Genomic DNA, 21,583 nt, shown 5'->3' with positions numbered 1-21,583 from the left:
CACCATGGATCACCGCAGCCAGAAACGTGGACACCATGGATCACCACAGCCAGAAACGTGGACACCATGGATCACCACAGTCAGAAACGTGGACACCATGGATCACCACAGCCAGAAACGTGGACACCATGGATTACCGCAGCCAGAAACGTGGACACCATGGATCACCACAGCCAGAGACGTGGACACCATGGATCACCACAGTCAGAAACGTGGACACCATGGATCACCACAGCCAGAAACGTGGACACCATGGATCACCGCAATCAGAAGGTGGGCACCATGGATTACCGCAGCCAGAAACATGGACACTATGGATCACCACAGCCAGAAACGTGGACACCATGGATCACCGCAGCCAGAAACGTGGACACCATGGATAACCGCAGCCAGAAACATGGACACTATGGATCACCACAGCCAGAAATGTGGACACCATGGATCACCACAGTCAGAAACGTGGACACCATGGATCGCCGCAGCCAGAAACGTGGACACCATGGATCACCACAGTCAGAAACGTGGACACCATGGATCACCGCAGCCAGAAACATGGACACCATGGATCACCACAGCCAGAAACATGGACACCATGGATCACCACAGCCAGAAACGTGGACACCATGGATCACCACAGCCAGAAACGTGGACACCATGGATCACCGCAGCCAGAAACGTGGACACCATGGATCACCACAGCCAGAAACGTGGACACCATGGATCACCACAGTCAGAAACGTGGACACCATGGATCACCACAGCCAGAAACGTGGACACCATGGATCACCACAGCCAGAAACGTGGACACCATGGATCACCGCAGCCAGAAACGTGGACACCATGGATCACCACAGCCATAAACGTGGACACCATGGATCACCGCAGGCAGAAACGTGGACACCATGGATCACCGCAGGCAGAAAAGTGGACACCATGGATCACCGCAGCCAGAAACGTGGACACCATGGATCACCGCAGCCAGAAACGTGGACACCATGGATCACCGCAGCCAGAAACGTGGACACCATGGATCACCACAGCCAGAAACGTGGACACCATGGATTACCACAGCCAGAAACGTGGACACCATGGATTACCGCAGCCAGAAACGTGGACACCATGGATCGCCACAGCCAGAAACGTGGACACCATGGATCACCGCAGCCAGAAACGTGGACACTATGGATCACCGCAGTCAGAAACGTGGACACCATGGATTACCACAGTCAGAAACGTGGACACCATGGATTACCACAGCCAGAAACGTGGACACCATGGATCACCGCAGCCAGAAACGTGGACACTATGGATCACCTCAGTCAGAAACGTGGACACCATGGATTACCACAGTCAGAAACGTGGACACCATGGATCACCACAGCCAGAAACGTGGACACCATGGATCACCGCAGCCAGAAACGTGGACACCATGGATCACCACAGCCAGAAACGTGGACACCATGGATCACCGCAGGCAGAAACGTGGACACCATGGATCACCGCAGGCAGAAACGTGGACACCATGGATCACCGCAGCCAGAAACGTGGACACTATGGATCACCACAGCCAGAAATGTGGACACCATGGATTACCACAGCCAGAAACGTGGACACCATGGATCACCGCAGCCAGAAACGTGGACACCATGGATCACCGCAGCCAGAAACGTGGACACCATGGATCGCCGCAGCCAGAAACGTGGACACCATGGATCGCCGCAGCCAGAAACGTGGACACCATGGATCGCCACAGCCAGAAACGTGGACACCATGGATCACCACAGTCAGAAACGTGGATACCATGGATCACCACAGTCAGAAACGTGGACACCATGGATCACCACAGCCAGAAACGTGGACACCATGGATCACCGCAGCCAAAAAAGTGGACACCATGGATCACCACAGCCAGAAACGTGGACACCATGGATCACCACAGCCAGAAACGTGGACACCATGGATCACCACAGTCAGAAACGTGGACACCATGGATCACCGCAGTCAGAAACGTGGACACCATGGATCGACCACAGTCAGAAACGTGGACGCCGTGGATCACCACAGTCAGAAACGTGGACACCATGGATCACCACAGCCAGAAACGTGGACACCATGGATCACCACAGCCAGAAACATGGACACCATGGATCACCACAGTCAGAAACGTGGACACCATGGATCACCACAGCCAGAAACGTGGACACCATGGATCGACCACAGTCAGAAACGTGGACACCATGGATCACCACAGTCAGAAACGTGGACACCATGGATCACCACAGCCAGAAACGTGGACACCATGGATCACCACAGTCAGAAACGTGGACACCATGGATCACCACAGCCAGAAACATGGACACCATGGATCACCGCAGTCAGAAACGTGGACACCATGGATCACCACAGTCAGAAACGTGGACACCATGGATCACCACAGCCAGAAACGTGGACACCATGGATCACCGCAGTCAGAAACGTGGACACCATGGATCACCACAGTCAGAAACATGGACACCATGGATCACCGCAGTCAGAAACGTGGACACCATGGATCACCACAGTCAGAAACATGGACACCATGGATCACCACAGTCAGAAACGTGGACACCATGGATCACCACAGCCAGAAACGTGGACACCATGGATCACCACAGCCAGAAACGTGGACACCATGGATCACCGCAGCCAAAAAAGTGGACACCATGGATCACCGCAGCCAGAAATGTGGACACCATGGATCACCACAGCCAGAAATGTGGACACCATGGATTACCACAGCCAGAAACGTGGACACCATGGATTACCGCAGCCAGAAACGTGGACACCATGGATCGCCACAGCCAGAAACGTGGACACCATGGATCACCGCAGCCAGAAACGTGGACACTATGGATCACCACAGTCAGAAACGTGGACACCATGGATTACCACAGCCAGAAACGTGGACACCATGGATCACCACAGCCAGAAACGTGGACACCATGGATTACCACAGCCAGAAACGTGGACACCATGGATCGCAAAAAGCCAGAAACGTGGACACCATGGATCACCGCAGTCAGAAACGTGGACACCATGGATCACCGCAGCCAGAAACGTGGACACCATGGATCACCGCAGCCAGAAACATGGACACCATAGATCACCACAGTCAGAAACGTGGACACCATGGATTACCACAGCCAGAAACGTGGACACCATGGATTACCGCAGCCAGAAACGTGGACACCATGGATTACCACAGTCAGAAACGTGGACACCATGGATCACCACAGCCAGAAACGTGGACAACATGGATCACCACAGCCAGAAACGTGGACACCATGGATCACCGCAGCCAGAAACGTGGACACCATGGATCACCACAGTCAGAAACGTGGACACCATGGATCACCGCAGGCAGAAACGTGGACACCATGGATCACCGCAGCCAGAAACATGGACACCATAGATCACCACAGTCAGAAACGTGGACACCATGGATCACCACAGCCAGAAACGTGGACACCATGGATCACCGCAGCCAGAAACGTGGACACCATGGATCACCGCAGCCAGAAATGTGGACACCATGGATCACCGCAGCCAGAAACGTGGACACTATGGATCACCGCAGCCAGAAACGTGGACACCATGGATCACCGCAGGCAGAAACGTGGACACCATGGATCACCGCAGCCAGAAACGTGGACACTATGGATCACCACAGCCAGAAATGTGGACACCATGGATTACCACAGCCAGAAACGTGGACACCATGGATCACCGCAGCCAGAAACGTGGACACCATGGATCGCCACAGCCAGAAACGTGGACACCATGGATCACCACAGCCAGAAACGTGGACACCATGGATCACCGCAGCCAGAAACGTGGACACCATGGATCACCGCAGCCAGAAACGTGGACACCATGGATCGCCGCAGCCAGAAACGTGGACACCATGAATCGCCGCAGCCAGAAACGTGGACACCATGGATCGCCTCAGCCAGAAACGTGGACACCATGGATCACCACAGTCAGAAACGTGGACACCATGGATTACCACAGTCAGAAAAGTGGACACCATGGATCACCACAGCCAGAAATGTGGACACCATGGATCACCACAGTCAGAAATGTGGACACCATGGATTACCACAGTCAGAAACGTGGACACCATGGATTACCGCAGCCAGAAATGTGGACACCATGGATCACCGCAGCCAGAAACGTGGACACCATGGATCACCGCAGCCAGAAACGTGGACACTATGGATCACCACAGTCAGAAACGTGGACACCATGGATCACCACAGCCAGAAACGTGGACACCATGGATCACCGCAGCCAGAAACGTGGACACCATGGATCACCACAGTCAGAAACGTGGACACCATGGATCACCACAGTCAGAAACGTGGACACCATGGATCACCACAGCCAGAAACGTGGACACCATGGATCACCACAGCCAGAAACGTGGACACCATGGATCACCGCAGCCAAAAAAGTGGACACCATGGATCACCGCAGCCAGAAATGTGGACACCATGGATCACCACAGCCAGAAATGTGGACACCATGGATTACCACAGCCAGAAACGTGGACACCATGGATTACCGCAGCCAGAAACGTGGACACCATGGATCGCCACAGCCAGAAACGTGGACACCATGGATCACCGCAGCCAGAAACGTGGACACTATGGATCACCACAGTCAGAAACGTGGACACCATGGATTACCACAGCCAGAAACGTGGACACCATGGATCACCACAGCCAGAAACGTGGACACCATGGATTACCACAGCCAGAAACATGGACACCATAGATCACCACAGTCAGAAACGTGGACACCATGGATCGCCACAGACAGAAACGTGGACACCATGGATCACCGCAGCCAGAAACGTGGACACTATGGATCACCTCAGACAGAAACGTGGACACCATGGATTACCACAGTCAGAAACGTGGACACCATGGATCACCACAGCCAGAAACGTGGACACCATGGATCACCGCAGTCAGAAACGTGGACACCATGGATCACCACAGCCAGAAACGTGGATACCATGGATCACCACAGTCAGAAACGTGGACACTATGGATCTCTGCAGCCAGAAATGTGGATACCCAAACACAGAACAGGAACATCGAGCCAGGACTCCGCCTTCAACTCGGACACCAAGCCGGACTCTTCTTCGAGGAATAGAGACGGACAATGGGCATGAACGTTGAGCCAGGACTCCACCTTCAACTCACCCCTGGCAGTTTAACCTTGCCCGGACCCACTCTGGCGAAGGAAGGTGAATTGCCAGCACTCCAATATGGGCTGGATAACTCTGACTTGTGGTAGCAACGGCGACTTGCTAATGCTTCTTAACATTCTCGCCCCAAAGGGCTAAAGCCAGGGGCTTATAAGCTGCCAGTTCGGGTCGAGAGTGGATTTCCTTAATGGCCAAGTTTGAGGGACATGTGAAACGGAATTGGAAGGGAACAAGGAGTCAATGGTCCGGATCATAACGCAACCTAACTAAATTTAAAGGGGAACTGATCCGGACCATGTCAAAAGGCCTCTCGCCAATTTGTGCGTAGTTGTATTCTGCGCTCATCAGTGATCTTAAAGCAAGCGCAATCGGGTGTTCATATCCATCTTTCATAGTGTGTTACAGAATGGTGACAATGCTACAAGGGGACGCATCGCATGCCAGTCTGATGGGCTGAGAGGGGTCACACTGGGTGAGCAGTTCATCAGATGTTATTAGATCAGATGTCTAATTGTCCTTGATGTCCTCGAATGGTCTTTCACATCTTCCTGACCATTCCCACTTTGCTGCTGTCTGCAACAGTGCTGTCACTGGGTGCAGCGCTGTAGCAACGTTTGGGAGAAACGGGAGGTAATAGTTTTCAAGGCCCAAGTATAACCTGAGTTGGGACACATTTTCTGGTTTGGGTGCCTGTGGCACTGCTTCAGTATTCTCATGTGACTAATATAAGCCTTGCTCGTCAATGACATGTCCACAATATGAGATTTCATCCTTGAAAAACTCACTTTTCTCTCTCTTTGTGACTGTACTCTTTTCCTAGATGTTGCTCGGCCTTCTGAGTTCCTCCAGCATTTTGTGTGTGTCTCCTGGTAAATCTTCTCTACACTCTCTCTAAAGCTTCCACATCCTTCCTACAACAAGGTGACCAGACCGAACACAATACACCGAGTGTACATGGTATGGAAACACCAATGCCCTTGGAGGGGAAGAGTCAGATTGAATTTGGAGAAGGTTAAGGGGCCAGAACAACATCTTGGGCTGAAGGGCCTGTACTGTGCTGTAATGTTCTGTGTAAAGCAAATGGATTACTCCAAGTGAGGATAGTTGGTATTTCAAGGCCTACAGAAAGATTTTGTTTTTCTGAAGAGTGCTGTTGTAGATGGGAATGTGAACTCAGTGGCCACTTTATTAGGTACAGCTGAATACCTCATTAAGTTCATGGTACATATACCATACACAACCTTGAGCTCCATCTTCTTGCAGGCAGCCACAAAACAAAGAAACACAATAGAATCCGCAAAAAACCCGCTTTATGATCAGCGACAAATATCCAGTGTGTGCAACCAGAACAAACCACTCAAACAATAACAAAGTAAGCAAATAACACACAAAACATGAACTGTAGAGACACAAAGTGAATCCGCAGCCTCCGAGCCTGTTAAGCGCTGAGACAGGTAAAGCCTCACAGAGAAATGAGCTGAACACTTTGGTAGCAATATACATTCCACCTCAGGCCAAAGTCAATCAGGCTTCAGATGATCTGAGCAATGGGATCAACATGCACAAAACAGCACACCCCAACGCCTTCATCATCGTTTTGGGAGATTTTAACCAGGCCAGTCTGAAAATATCACGAAGCAATTATCATCAACAGATCACTTGCAATATCGGAGGAAATAACACACTGAACCATTACTATACCACCATCAAGAATGCCTACCGTGCTATTCCATGCCCTCACTTCAAGAAGTCTGACCATCTGGCTGTACTTCTACTCCCTGATTACAAGCAGAGACTGAAGACTGCAGCACCAGCAGTGAGGACCAAGAAGGTTTGGACAAGGGAAGCACAGGAGCGCCTACAGGACTGCTTTGAATCAGTGGACTGGACCGTATTCCGGGATTCATCTTCAAACCTGGATGGGTATGCTGCAGTTGTTACTGACTTCATTAAAACCCGTGTGGATGAGTGTGTGCCCACAAAGACTTACTGTACATTCCCAAAAGCTGTGGATTAACCAGGACGTACATCATTTGCTGAAGGCTAGACCTGTGGCATTCAAGTCTGGCAACCCAGGCCTGTACCAGAAAACCAGGTATGATTTCTGAAGGGCTATTTCAAGGGCAAAGAGACAATTTCAAATGAGGTTGGAGGCGACATTGGATGCATGGCAACTCTGGGAGGGTCTGCAAGACATTACTTCCTACAAAGCGAAACCCAATAGCGTGAATGGCAGTGATGCTTCACTACCAGCTGAACTCAGCGCCTTCTATGCTGCTTTGAAAGGGAGAACACAGCTACAGCTGTGAAGATCCCTGCTGAACCTGATGACCCTGTGATCTCTGACTCAGAGGCCGATATTAGGGTATCTGTAAAGAGGGTGAACCCTCACAAGGCAGAAGGTCCCGATGGACTACCTGGTAAGGCTCTGAAAACCTGTGCCAACCGATTAGTATTCAAGGACATTTTCAACCTCTCACTGCTATGGGTAGAAGTTCCCACTTGCTTCAGAAAGGCAACAATTATACCAGTGCCAAAGAAGAATAATGTGGGCTGCCTAAATGTCTATCGCCCAGTAGCACTCACATCGACAGTGATGAAATGCTTTGAGAGGTTGGTTATGACTAGACTGAACTCCTGCCTCAGCAAGGACCTGAACCCATTGCAATTTGCCTATCACCACAATAGGTCAATGGCAGACACAATCTCAATGGCTCTCTACATGGCTTTAGACCACCTAGACAGGACAAACACCTATATCAGGATGCTGTTCATCAACCATAGCTCAACATTTAATACCATCCTGATTGAGAAGTTGCAGAAGCTGGGCCTCTGTACCTCCCTCTGCAACTGGATCCTCGACTTCCTAACCAGAAGGTCTCTATTCATTGGAGCGTAGAAGGTTGAGGGGGGATTTGATCGAGGTATTTAACATTTTGAGAGGGATAGATAGAGTTGACGTGAATAGGCTGTTTCCATTGAGAGTAGGGGAGATTCAAACGAGAGGACATGATTTGAGAGTTAGGGGGCAGAAGTTTAAGGGAAACACGAGGGGGTATTTCTTTACTCAGAGAGTGATAGCTGTGTGGAATGAGCTTCCTGTAGAAGTAGTAGAGGTCAGTTCAGTTGTTTCATTTAAGGTAAAATTGGATAGGTATGTGGACAGGAAAGGAATGGAGGGTTATGGGCTGAGTGCGGGTAGGTGGGACTAGGTGAGATTAAGAGTTCGGCACAGACTAGGAGGGCCAAGATGGCCTGTTTCTGTGCTGTGATTGTTATATGGTTATATGGTTAAGACAACAATCTGTACGGATTGGTGATAACATATCCTCCTTGCCCACTGATCTACCCTCTGTATACACATGACTGTGTGGATAGGCACAGCTCAAATGTTATCTATAAATTTGCTGACAGTACAACCATTGTTGGTAGAATCTCAGGTGGTGACGAGAGGGCGTACAGGAGTAAGGTATGCCAACTAGTGGACTGGTGCCACGGCAACAACCTGGCACTCAACATCAGTAAGATGAGAGAGCTGATTGTGGATTTCAGGAAGGGTAAGACAAAGGAACACATACCAATCCTCATAGAGGGGTCAGAAGTGGAGGGAGTGAGCAGTTTCAAGTTCCTGGGTGTCAAGATCTCTGAGGATCTAACCTGGTCCCAACATATCGATATAGTTATAAAGAAGGCAAGGCAGCGGCTATACTTCATTAGGAGTTTGAAGAGATTTGGCATGTCAACAAATACACTCAAAAACTTCTATAGTTGTACCATAGAGAGCATTCTGACAGGTTACATCACTGACTGGCATGGGGGGGGTGGGTGGTGGTGTGGGGGCTACTGTGCAGGACCGAAAGAAGCTGCAGAACATTGTAAATCTAGTCAGCTCCATCTTGGGTACTAGCCTACAAAGTATCCAGGACATCTTCAGGGGGCAGTGTCTCAGAAAGGCATCTTCCATTATTAAGGACGTCCAGCACCCAGGGCATGCCCTTTTCTCACTGTTACCAACAGGTGGGAGGTACAGAAGCCTGAAGGCACACACTCAGTGATTCAGGAACAGCTTCTTCCCCTCTGCCATCCAATTTCTAAATGGACATTGAACCCTTGAACACTACCTCACTTTTTTTTTATGTACAGTATTTCCGCTTTGCACATTTAAAAAAATCTATTCGATATACGTAATTGATTTACTTGTGTAACCCCCTGGGTCGCCTCAGGCTCGCTCAGCTCATTCTCGTCTAGGGGGAGCAGCCTTCGGCCCCGCCAAACTGGGTAATCAGCTGGTGTGGATGTTGTGTGATGTCCCCGCCTCGCCCAAAAACAGACAGTACACCATAAGCGATTAAATGAGTACAATTTATAAAGGTTACTATAACTAAGTGATTAATAACGATACAGTATATCTGAAGAGAAAAAATAAAGAAAAGGCGCCAAACTTATCAAAGTCCAAACCACTTCGTGCACAACCGTTGGAGCTCAATTACTGAAGTCCTCTGGCCACCACTCGATCCCCTCCGAACTCCTCGACTCGCAGCTCAGGACCCTCTGAGTGGTCAACCAAGCACATCTAGCTGCATCCCCCGTCCTCGGAGAACCTCCCGGCCTCGGACCCCCCCTTTGGGGTCCGATCCTCGCCCAGCTTACAGCATTGCGTCCTCTCTCTCGACCCCCTCGCGCCGATCTGCCCAAAAGCCCGTCAACAAAAGCTTACAGACTCAGAAGAAAGAACATTAATCCCCATTTGGTTTACAAAGGAATATCATTCTCGTTATCAGTAAATTAGCATTCCTGCTAGTTAACAAAAGGAAACCCTTTCCCAATAGTAACAAAGAAAAAAGAAGAAACCCCCTTTACACTTGTTTATTCATTATTATTATTTTTCTGTTATTTATTTATTTTTTTCTCTGCTAGATTATGTATTACATTGAACTGCTGCTGCTAAGTTAACAAATTTCACGTCACGTGCCGGCACGGACTAGAAGGGCCGAGATGGCCTGTTTCCGTGCTGTAATTGTTATATGGTTATAATAAGCCTGATTCTGATTCTGCTTCTGATAATTGAACTATTGAATGTACATATATATACTTAAATGCACAGTTTTTTTCCTATATTATCATGTATTACATTGTAATGCTGCCACAAAGTTAAGAAACTTCACAACATACATTGATGATGCTAAACCTGATTCTGATTCACAACAGTCTCTGGATTTTACAAAGAATGGTGCAAACAAAACTCACTGAGCAGCAGTTCTGTGGGCGAAATTGCTTTTTAAATGAGAGAGGTCAGAGGAGAATGGCCATACAGGTTCAAACTGACAGGAAGGTGAGATCAACTCAAATAACCACACCGAACAACAGTGGTGAGCAGAAGAGCATCTCTGAACCTCAATGTGGAACTCCTGTACCTAATAAAGTGACCACTGAGTGCATGAAGCCATTGGAGTTGAAGAAATAAACAGACTAGATTGTTTACTTCATTGTTTACCGCATTTCACTTGGTATGATCAAGTAAATGTAAGCAAGTTTCCTTATCCCTTCGGACTGGGTAAGAGGAGGGAACACATACCAGTACCTATCGAGGGATCAGAAGTGGAAAGGGTGAGCAATTTCGAGTTCCTGAGTGTCAATATCTCTGAGGATCTATCCCTGGACCCAACATATTGATGTGGCTATAAAGAAGGCCCAGCAGCAGCTGTATTTCGTTCAGATTTTGAGGAGATTCGGTGTGTTTCCAGTGACACTTGCAGATTTCTACAGATGGACCATGGAGAGCATTCTAACTGGCTGCTTCACCATCTGGTATGGGGGGGCCGCTGCACAGGATGGGAGAAAGCTGCAGAAATTTGTAACCTCAGTCAGCTCCATCATGGGAATAAGCCTGCCCAGCATCCAGGGTATCTTCAAGGAGAAGGGTGACATCCATCATAGGTATTCCCATCACCCAGGACATGCCCTCTTCCCATTGTTACCATCAGGGAGGAGGTACATGCTCAACAATTCAGGAGCAGCTTCTTCCACTCAGCCATCAGATCAGTGAATGGACAGTGAACCTGTGAACTCTACCTAACCACATTTTTTTCTTTTTTGAAATACTTATTTAATTAGAATTTTTCATATCTATATTTTTCCCTCAGCCCTTATGGGTGGTGTGCATGTGTATTTTTCCCTCGACCTTGGGTCCTCTACCAGAGGCCTGGGAGCTTGAGGGTTCAGCACGGTATCCTTGCTGTTTCTAGTAGTGCACTCTCCTGGACCAAGATCTCAGATGTTGTCCCCGGGATTTGTTGGAGCCAGTCTCCCGTCTATGGACTCCTCGCGCCCACGCTTCATCTGCCCTCAGAAACCTTTGGATGAGAGTAACAAGAACAAGAAGAGTCATGCCGGCTCAGACGTCGCCCAGATTAACAAGGTCCATGCCAATGGTTGGGGAACCGGGACCACCTGACAATAAATTGGCTACTGAAACAAACCATAAATGGGTGAGACTGGACATGTGGAATAAATACACCTCTTACTGTAATTGACAGCTTTTAGTATTGATGCACCATCAATAACTCGCTCTGAGACGTAAAGGCGAGATATCGGCTTTTATTGACTGGAAGAAGGAACCAGCAGTGAGTGACCACCATACTACATCCTGGAGACTGAGAGGCCGGGCCCAGGCTAAGATCTCCTTTATACAGGGGCCTGTGGGAGGAGCCACATGAGCAGTCAGCAGGGGGCATGTCCAGACAGGTATATGTAGTTCACCACAAGTATTATACATTGCAATGTACTGCTGCCGTAAATCAATAAATTTCACAACATATGTCAGTGATATTAAACCTGCTTCTGATTCGGATCTTTATGGGACAAAAATTCTGAATTACATTGCAGATTTAATGACCAATGGCATGATTAATTTTTCATCAACTGCAATCAATGGTCAAGGCAGTAAGCTATGGTTAACAAAAGCTGCAGTTACTCTCCTGAGAAATGCTTTCTGTAAAAGTCAGATGGACAACAACAGTTGTATTGTTTTACACTTTCATCACAATTTTGGATGATTTAACGTTTCAGGATTTGAAGCAATATCTCAAAAAAAAGAATTACCGTCTATTAGAAAATAACTTTGTGAAGCTTTGGGTCAGTCAGATACAATCAAGCTTCTATCTGAGTTCCATTTGGTAGCTCATATTTAAAGATTAGTGTCTTTGTAACTGCCTCTCACTGTGATTTAAAGTGCAACCTTTTCACCCTTGCAACCTGAGCTCCAACGCATTCAGGCTGAATAGAAGACTTTGTTCACAGGGAATTATGGGCATGAGTGGACAGCGTAAATTCCCATAATAGGAGCTTTAAACACTTGGTCACATTTCCAAGTACAGGTGTGTACCTGCTATCATTTTCTTACCATTAAATTTCCTGGACAACTCCGTGATGATACTTCTGTCCTAGTAACCTATGAACTGTGAAATTCAAACCCTGTAGTTTGCCTGCTTTTGGGGTAAGAGGTTTGCTTCGAGTTTTCTGTTGGAGCTGCAGGACCTCGAGCTTCTGCTCCATGCCATAGTCTCACAAAGGGTCGGTGTCAGACAATGGCATGGCTTGGAACATGGAGATCTTGATGATAAATGTTGCCTTCTTGAGGTACTGCTTCCTGTAGATCAGGGCTTCCCAACCTCAGGCCCACAGATCCCTGTGTTAATGTTCACTGTCCATGGAACAGAATAAGTTTGGGAACCCCTGCTGTTGATGTTATCAAGGGTGGGGAGGGAAGTGACCATGATCTATTGGACTGAGTCCACTACTCTCTGCAGCTTCTTGCGTTCCTGGACATAAAAATTGCTGTACCAGACTATGATGTATTCCAACATGTCAGTCCATGGCCTCCTCTGCTGCCACTCTCTGGTTGCAGGAGAACCACCTACTGTTTCTTCTCAATAGCCTCCAACCCGACGGCAGAAATATTGATTTCCACAACATCCAGTAACTTCTCTCCCTCGTTTTCTCTTTTTCCATTCCCCATTCTGGTTTTCTCCTTCTCTTCTCCTCACCTGTCATCGCCTCACTCCCTCTTTTCTATTGTCCACTGTCCTCCCTTTTCGGATACCTTCTTCTCTAGCCCTTTACATTTTCTACATATCAGCCCCCTGCTTCTTCATTCTCCCTCCCCACCCACCCACCTTTCCCCTCACCTTGCTTCACCTATCACCTGCCAGCTTGTTCTGCTTCCCCTCCATCCACCTTCTTATTATGACTTTTGCCCCCTTCTTTTCCAGTCTTGATAAAGTGTCTTAGCCCAAGATGCCGACTGTTTACTCCTCTCCATAGATGCTGCCTGGCTTGCTGAGTTCCTCCAGCGTTTTGTGTGGGTTACTCTGGATTTCCAGCAAGTGCAGAATCTGTTGTGTTTATCAATGTAGTTCACATATGTTCATTCATTATGTGCCGTATGTCATCCTTTAAGGGACTAGGTGGTGACAGACAGACATACTTTATTGATCCCGAGGGAAACTGGGTTTCATTACAGTTGCACCAACCAAGAATAGTGTAGAAATATAGCTAAATAAAACCAGAAATAATTAAATAATGATAAGTAAATTATGCCAAGTGGAAATTAGTCCAGGACCAGCCTATTGGCTCAGGGTGCCTGACACTCCGAGGGAGGAGTTGTAAAGTTTGATGGCCACAAGCAGGAATGACTTCCTATGACACTCAGTGTTGCATCTCGGTGGAATGAGTCTCTGGCTGAATGTACTCCTGTGCCTAACCAGTACATTATGGAGTGGAAGGGAGTCATTGTCCAAGATGGCATGCAACTTGGACAGCATCCTCTTTTCAGACACCACTGTCAGAGAGTCCAGTTCCACCCCCACAACATCACTGGCCTTACAAATGAGTTTGTTGATTCTGTTGGTGTCTGCTACCCTCAGCCTGCTACCCCAGCACACAACAACAAACATGATAGCACTGGCCACCACAGACTCGCAGAACATCCTCAGCATCATCCGGCAGATGTTAAAGGACCTCAGTCTCCTCAGGAAATAGAGACGGCTCTGACCCTTCTTGTAGACAGCCTCAGTATTCTTTGACCAGTCCAGTTTATTGTCCATTCGTATCCCCGGGTATCTGTAAACCTCCACCATGTCCACACTGACCCCTTGGATGGAAACAGGGGTCACCAGTGCCTTAGCCCTCCTCAGGTCCACTACCAGCTCCTTAGTCTTTTTCACATTAAGCTGCAGATGATTCTGCTCACATCATGTGACGAAGTTTCCCAACGTAGCCCTGTACTCAGCCTCATCCCCCTTGCTGATGCATCCAACAATGGCAGAGTCATCAGAAAACTTCTGAAGATGGCAAGACTCTGGGCAGTAGTTGAAGTCCGAGGTGTAGATGGTGAAGAGAAAGGGAGACAGGACAGTCCCCTGTGGAGCCCCAGTGCTGCTGACCACTCTGTCTGACACACAGTGTTGCAAGCGCAGGTACTGTGGTCTGCCAGTCAGGTAATCAATAATCCATGACACCAGGGAAGCATCCACCTGCATCACTGTCAGCTTCTCACCCAGCAGAGCAGGGCAGATGGTCAGGGTAGGTTGAATGGTCGTATGAGCAACTGGTGCATATCACAAGTCCTGATTATGCGACCACTGATGCCAGACATACAATCTCTGAAGAGTATTGATACGGTGATAGCTGGGGTCACCTGTCTTGTAAAGACACAGCCCAGAAGGCAATGGCAAACCACTTCTGTAGAAAAATTTGCCAGGGAAAATCAATCATGAAAAGACCATGATCACCGACATCAGCTCACATACAGTGGTATTTAAATCCCAGTTGTTTTGCAACCGCAAAGAATTCCACTCCCTGAACATTTAACTGGTCTGCAATTGTACCTCAAGCGTCCTACTCTGAAGCTTTCACTTTGCACTATTCTGCTAGGCTTTCCATTGCCGTGTCTTCATACCAGATCACAGGGTGGCTCCTTTAAGAATGTTATACTCTCATGACTCTTCGATGGGCACATGGAAGATGGAATAATGGAGGCAGACGGAGGGAAGGGTTCGATTGATCTTAGAGTAGGTGAAAGGGTCAGCTACCTTTACTGCTCACTTAGTCATAGATCAGTCTAGCAAAGAAACAGTGTTGGACAAAGGGCCTGTGCTGTTCTATATTGTATGTATTTCCATGCTGACAGATTTGCATATTGGCCCAATACCATGTCCTCTCATCTTGTGTAGTAGTTTTCTATGCAGAACAATATTAGATGCCTTTTAAAAAAAATTTAAGCCTTACTGCATGCATTGTAAATATCTGATTTGCACGGACTGGAGTAGCACCACAATCTGATTGTCTCGAGTAACATCAGTGAAGTTCTATTGTAGTCTGGAAATCCAGACTCACTAGTCCAACTGGTTATTAATTATCCACACTGCCCTATACATCCTCAGAGCATCTCATAAATATCTCGTATGGAAGTTAGGTAAAGATCACTGTAATTGTAGCTTTCATAAAGAAATTGATGGAAATCAGCTTTGTATGCAACATATTTAACTCTTCCCTCCCTTTCATCTGGGAACCCAAACCTCCTTCCGAGTGAAGCAGAGATTCACATGCATTTACGTAATTTAACATAAACACAGAAACAGGCCCTTCAGTCCATTTAGTTCATGCTGACCTGTTATTCTGCCCAGCATCTGGACCTTGGGCCTCTCATCCACGTACTTATCCAAGCTTCAGGTTCCAGTTAAACACTTTACCTTTCATCTTTTACCTAAGACCTGTGTTGTGTGTTAACACAAACGATGCATTTCACTGTATGTCTTGATGTGCGTACAATAAATAAATCTGGATCTACAAGAGCAAAGGATTTTTGAGCTGTTAGTCTAGTCGATTAGCATTTCTGAGAGAAGTGGGAAGTGTTGGGACGTCTGTACGAGTAACGTTTCATGATGGGTTGTTGAACTTCAGCCTGCTTCTTTGTCCACACACACTACCATGTCTCCCAACTGTTTATTTTTGGGACCCTTTGGAATGAAAGAGTCATAGAGCGCTCTCAGAAGACTAGACCCAAGTGTGGAGGAACAGTAGGATCCCCACGAAGAAATGAAAACTAGAGGTTAGATGTCAGAGGAGATACTGAGTGACACCACAAGACAATTCATTCTCTCCAGCACAATGACCCCACGCAGGGGCTGACTGAGGGACCTCTTTAAATAATCATTGAATGCCAGTAACGTTTGCCAGCCACGGTTAACTAGACCAGATTAAACCAAAAACATAAGAGTTTAATGGCTCTAATTAAGATATTAATTAGTAAATACAGGAGCTCAGAGACCCTAGAAACTCAACGCTCTACAGCAAGCCACAGGGCTCATGATAGAAAGACTTTGACACTAACTTGCTACATCACAGCCTGGTACGGAAGCTCCACTGCCTTTGAAAGAAAAATCCTACAAAAAGTAGTGGATACGACTCAGTCCATCATGGGTAAAGCCCTCCCCAATGTTAAGCACATCTATATGAAGTGGTGTCGCAGGAAAGCAGCATCCATCGTCAGGGGCCCCCACCTGACAGGACATGCTCTTTTCACACTGCTGCCATCAGGAAGGAGGTACACGTGCCTCAGGACTCTCACCACCAGGTTCAGGAACAGTTATTACCCCTTTGAACCGAAGGGGAAAACCTTACTCAACTTCATCTGCCCCTATCATTGAAATGTTCCCACAACCTATGGACTCACTTTAAAGGACTCTTCATCACATGTTCTCACTATATAACCATATAACAATTACAGCACGGAAACAGGCCATCACGGCCCTTCTAGTCCATGCCGAATGCTTACTCTCACCTAGTCCTACCAACCTGCACTCAGCCCATAACCCTCCATTCCTTTCCTGTCCATATACCTATCCAATTTTTTTTTTAAATGACAATACCGAACCTGCCTCTACCACTTCTACTGGAAGCTCGTTCCACACAGCTATCACTCTCTGAGCAAAGACGTTCCCCCTTGTGTTACCCCTAAACTTTTGTCCCTTAACTCTCAACTCATGTCCTCTTGTTTGAATCTCCCCTACTCTCAATGGAAAAAGCCTATCCACGTCAACTCTATCTATTCCCCTCATAATTTTAAGTACCTCTATCAAGTCCCCCCTCAACCTTCTACGCTCCAAAGAATGAAGTCCTAACTTGTCCAACCTTTCTCTGTAACTTAGGTGCTGAAACCCAGGTAACATTCTAGTAAATCTCCTCTGTACTCTCTCTATTTTGTTGACATCTTTCCTATAACTCGGTGACCAGAACTGTACACAATACTCCAAATTCGGCCTTACCAATGCCATGTACAATTTTAACAATACATCCCAACTCCTATCCTCAATGCTCTGGGTTATAAAGGCCAGCATACCAAAAGCTTTCTTCACCACCCTATCCAAATGAAATTCCACCTTCAGGAAACTATGCACCATTATTCCTAGATCACTCTGTTCTACTGCATTCCTCAATGCCCTACCATTTACGATGTATGTCCTATTTTGATTAGTCCTACCAAAATGTAGCACCTCACACTACTAATTGCTTATTGATTTATTATTATTATTATTTTTTTTTGTACTTGCACTGTTTGTTGTTTTCTGCACTCTGGTTCAAAGCCAATGTTGGGTGAGTTTCATTGATTCAGTTATGGTTATTATTCTACAGATTTAGAAAGTGAAGAAAATGAATTGTGTATACAGTGACATGTATATACTTTGATAATAAGTTTACTTGGAACTTCTGAACTCTTTTTTCCCTTATTATGGAGAGAGAGCCTGTGGTATGTCTTATTACCGGGTGAATGAGCAGCCTTTGGGGTACTGCAGGTCAATCACTTTATTGATGCTTGCTGCATGCTTGAGTGCTCGGTAGAGGGTGCCGATGCTTTTTTGGGGGAAGGGGGGCTTGCTGCTGCTTGTGCGTGGGAGGGGTGATCTGGACTGGGGGCTTTGGAGTTCTAATGTTTTTAACCGTCGTTCACTCTTTGGGGCACCTCTGTTTTTGTGGATGTTCGCAAAGAAAAAGAATTTCAGGACGTGTATTGTATCGATTTAGTCGCCATTAAATGTACCTATTGAAACCTATTCTAACTTTTATTGGGGTGCCATGGTAGTTTAGTGACTAGTGCATCATTATTACAGCTCAAGGTCTCAGAGCTTGGAGTTCAGTTCTGGTGTCCTCTATAAGGAGTTTGTCTGTTCTTCCTGTGTACACGTGGATTTCCTTGAGGTGGTCCAGTTTCCTCCTACAGTTCAAAGACTTATCGGTTAATCAGTTAATTGGTCAGTATAGACTGGTGTCAAAATGGTTGTTGTGATGTGTCTAGCGTGGTAGTGTAGTGGGCAGTGCTTGTCGCTCTCATTTTCAGCTTCCACCGCTGGCTAGCATTCTGACGAAAAGGAGAGCTGAACATGTAAGTCTGTCCCTGCTGGTTCATCGACTCTCCAACAGCAAGCCTCGTGTAGTGCCTCCTTGCTGGCAACGCATGGAAACTGAACTTCTTTTGGATTCTGGCTGAACTACAGAGGGCGGGGAGGAGGTCTGGCCCCTGCACAAACAGCATGCAGGCTCACCGGTGTGCAGACACACCCTGGTGCTCGTGGACCAGACCCCCAGCTATGGGTAAATGACTTCCCTGCCTTTGAACAGCCTCTGGAGAGATGGAGGCTACGGGAGTAAACCCGGACAGCAAATCTAGAGTGGTACCCCTCAGGCAGCTGGATTTTATTGAACATCTTTCCAGCAGCTCCTGCAGCCAAACTGGTGCCAAATTATTGCTTCATAAACTTTCCTTTGGACTACACTGGTGAGGCCGAGAGGAAATCTTGACTACTGGGCATCTCAAGATCTCCATACCTTCCACCCAGGCTTGGGATGACAATGATCATCACCCATTGTCCTTTGAGACAGATAGATGCCAACCAGCAAATCGTCCTGTGATAAGGCTAGGCTTATATGGGATGTTAGGCGGTATGCCTTGTTGGGCCGGAAGGATCTGTTCTGTGCTGTCTCTCTAAATAAATAATTCTTTAAAATCCTACATAATGGTGCACCAGCAACTACTGTACATTGAAGATTAGTTTGATTAGAAACATAGGAAGGGAGAGCATAGCGTTGGACCTGGGGGGGGAAGGGGAGTTAAGAATTGATTATTCTAAGTTCAATGAGAGATTAAGTATAAATGGTAAATTACAGTGAAACTTGATGGTCATTTTATTCTTTGTAATCATTTAAAGCCACCTGAAAACAGCAAATATTCAATGAAACACAGGAGAAAATTCGCAGATGCTGGAAATCCGAGCAACACACACACAATGCTGGAGGACATCAGCAGGCCAGGCACCTATGGAAAAGAGTACAGTTGATGCTTCGGGCCGAGACCTTTCATCAGGTAAAGAAGATCTTTTATATGTAATCTGATCTCAGTGGTTGGGAAGATGTCGGAGTCAATTATTAAGGATGAGGTATCGGGGTACGTGGAGGCACATGATAAAATAGGTCATAGTCAACGTGGTTTCCTTCAGGGAAATTCTTGCCTGACAAATCTGTTGGAATTCTTTGAAGAAATAACAAGCAGGATAGACAAAGGAGAATCAGTTGATGTTGTGTACTTGGATTTTCAGAGGGCCTTTGACAAGGTACCACACATGAGGCTGCTTAACAAGCTATGAGCCCATGGTATTACAAGAAAGATTCTAGCTTGGATAAAGCAATGGCTGATTGACAGAAGGCAAACTGTGGAAACAAAGGAGCTTTCACTGGCTTTTGGTGACCAGTGGTGTTTGACAGTGGTCTGTATTAGCACCAATTCTTTTTACGTTATATGTCAATGATTTGGATGATGGAATTGATGACTGTTGCAAAGTTTGGAGATGATAAGAAGATAGGTGGAAGGGCAGGTCATTTTGAGGAAGTAAAGAAGCTACAGAAGGACTTAAGACAGATCAGGACAATGGGCAAAGAAATGGCTGTTGAAATGTAGTGCCAGGGAGTGTATGGTCATGCACTTTGGTAGAAGAAATGAAAGTGTTGACTATTTTCTAAATGGAGAGAAAATACAAAAATCTGAGGTGCAAAAGGACTTGGGAGACCTTGAGCAGGATTCCCTGAAGGTTAATTTTCAGGTCAAATCTGTGGTGAGGAAGGCAACTGTGATGTTAGTAGTAATTTCAAGAGGACTAAAATCTAAAAGCTAGTATGTAATGTTGAGACTTTATAAAGCACTGGTGAGGCCTCACTTGGAGTATTGTGAGCAGGTTTGGGTCCTTTATCTTAAGAAAGGATATGCTGAAACTGGAGAGGGTTCAAAGAAGGTTCACAAAAATGATTCCAGGATTGAGTGGCTTGAAAGGTGAAGAATGTTTGATGGCTCTGGGCCTGTATTCACTACAATTTGGAAAAATGAGGGGTGATCTCTTAGAAGCCTATTGAATGGTGAAAGGCTTTGATACTGTGAATGTGGAGAGGATGTTTCCAATGGTGGGAGAGCAAGACTAGGGGACACAGCCTCAGAATAGAGGGGTGTCCTTTTAGAACGGAGAAGAGGAGGAATTTCTTTAGCCAGAGGGTAGTGTATCTGTGGAATTCTTTGCCATGGACTGCTGTGGAGTCCAAGTCTTGATGTATATTTAAGGCAAAGGTTGATCAATTCTTGATTGGTAAGGGCATGAAGGGATGCAGGGACAAGGCAGGAGATTGGGGCTGAGAGGAAAAGTGGGTCAGCCATGATGAAATGGCGGAGCAGACTCGAGGGGTCAAATGGCCTAATTCTGCTCATATATCTTGTGATCTTTACTCTATGTCTGTCTGCGCTCATACCAGAGTATAACTGCTCCGCCACAGGTGATGAATCCTAAGTGTATATCTCACCAACTTCCCACCTCTTCTTCAGAATTTAAAAAAGACTGGGAAGGGCGGCTGAAGTAAGATGTAATGTTAAAATTGTACAAGGCATTGGTAAGGCCAAATTTGGAATATTGTATACAGTTCTGGTCACCAAGTTATAGGAAAGATATCAATAAATTAGAGAGAGTGCAGAGACAATTTACTAGGATGTTACCTGGGTTTCAGCAATTAAGTTACAGAGAAAGGTTGAACAAGTTAGGTCTCTATTCATTGGAGCATAGAAGATTGAGGGGGGATTTGATCGAGGTATTTAAAATTTTGAGAGGGATAGATAGAGTTGACGTGAATAGGCTGTTTCCATTGAGAGTAGGGGAGATTCAAACGAGAGGACATGATTTGAGAGTTAGGGGGCAAAAGTTTAAGGGAAACATGAGGGGGTATTTCTTTACTCAGAGA

The sequence above is a fragment of the Hypanus sabinus genome, chromosome 1, assembly GCF_030144855.1.
Source record: "Hypanus sabinus isolate sHypSab1 chromosome 1, sHypSab1.hap1, whole genome shotgun sequence".
Lineage (NCBI taxonomy): Eukaryota > Metazoa > Chordata > Chondrichthyes > Myliobatiformes > Dasyatidae > Hypanus > Hypanus sabinus.
Note: the sequence above shows the minus strand (reverse complement) of the source record.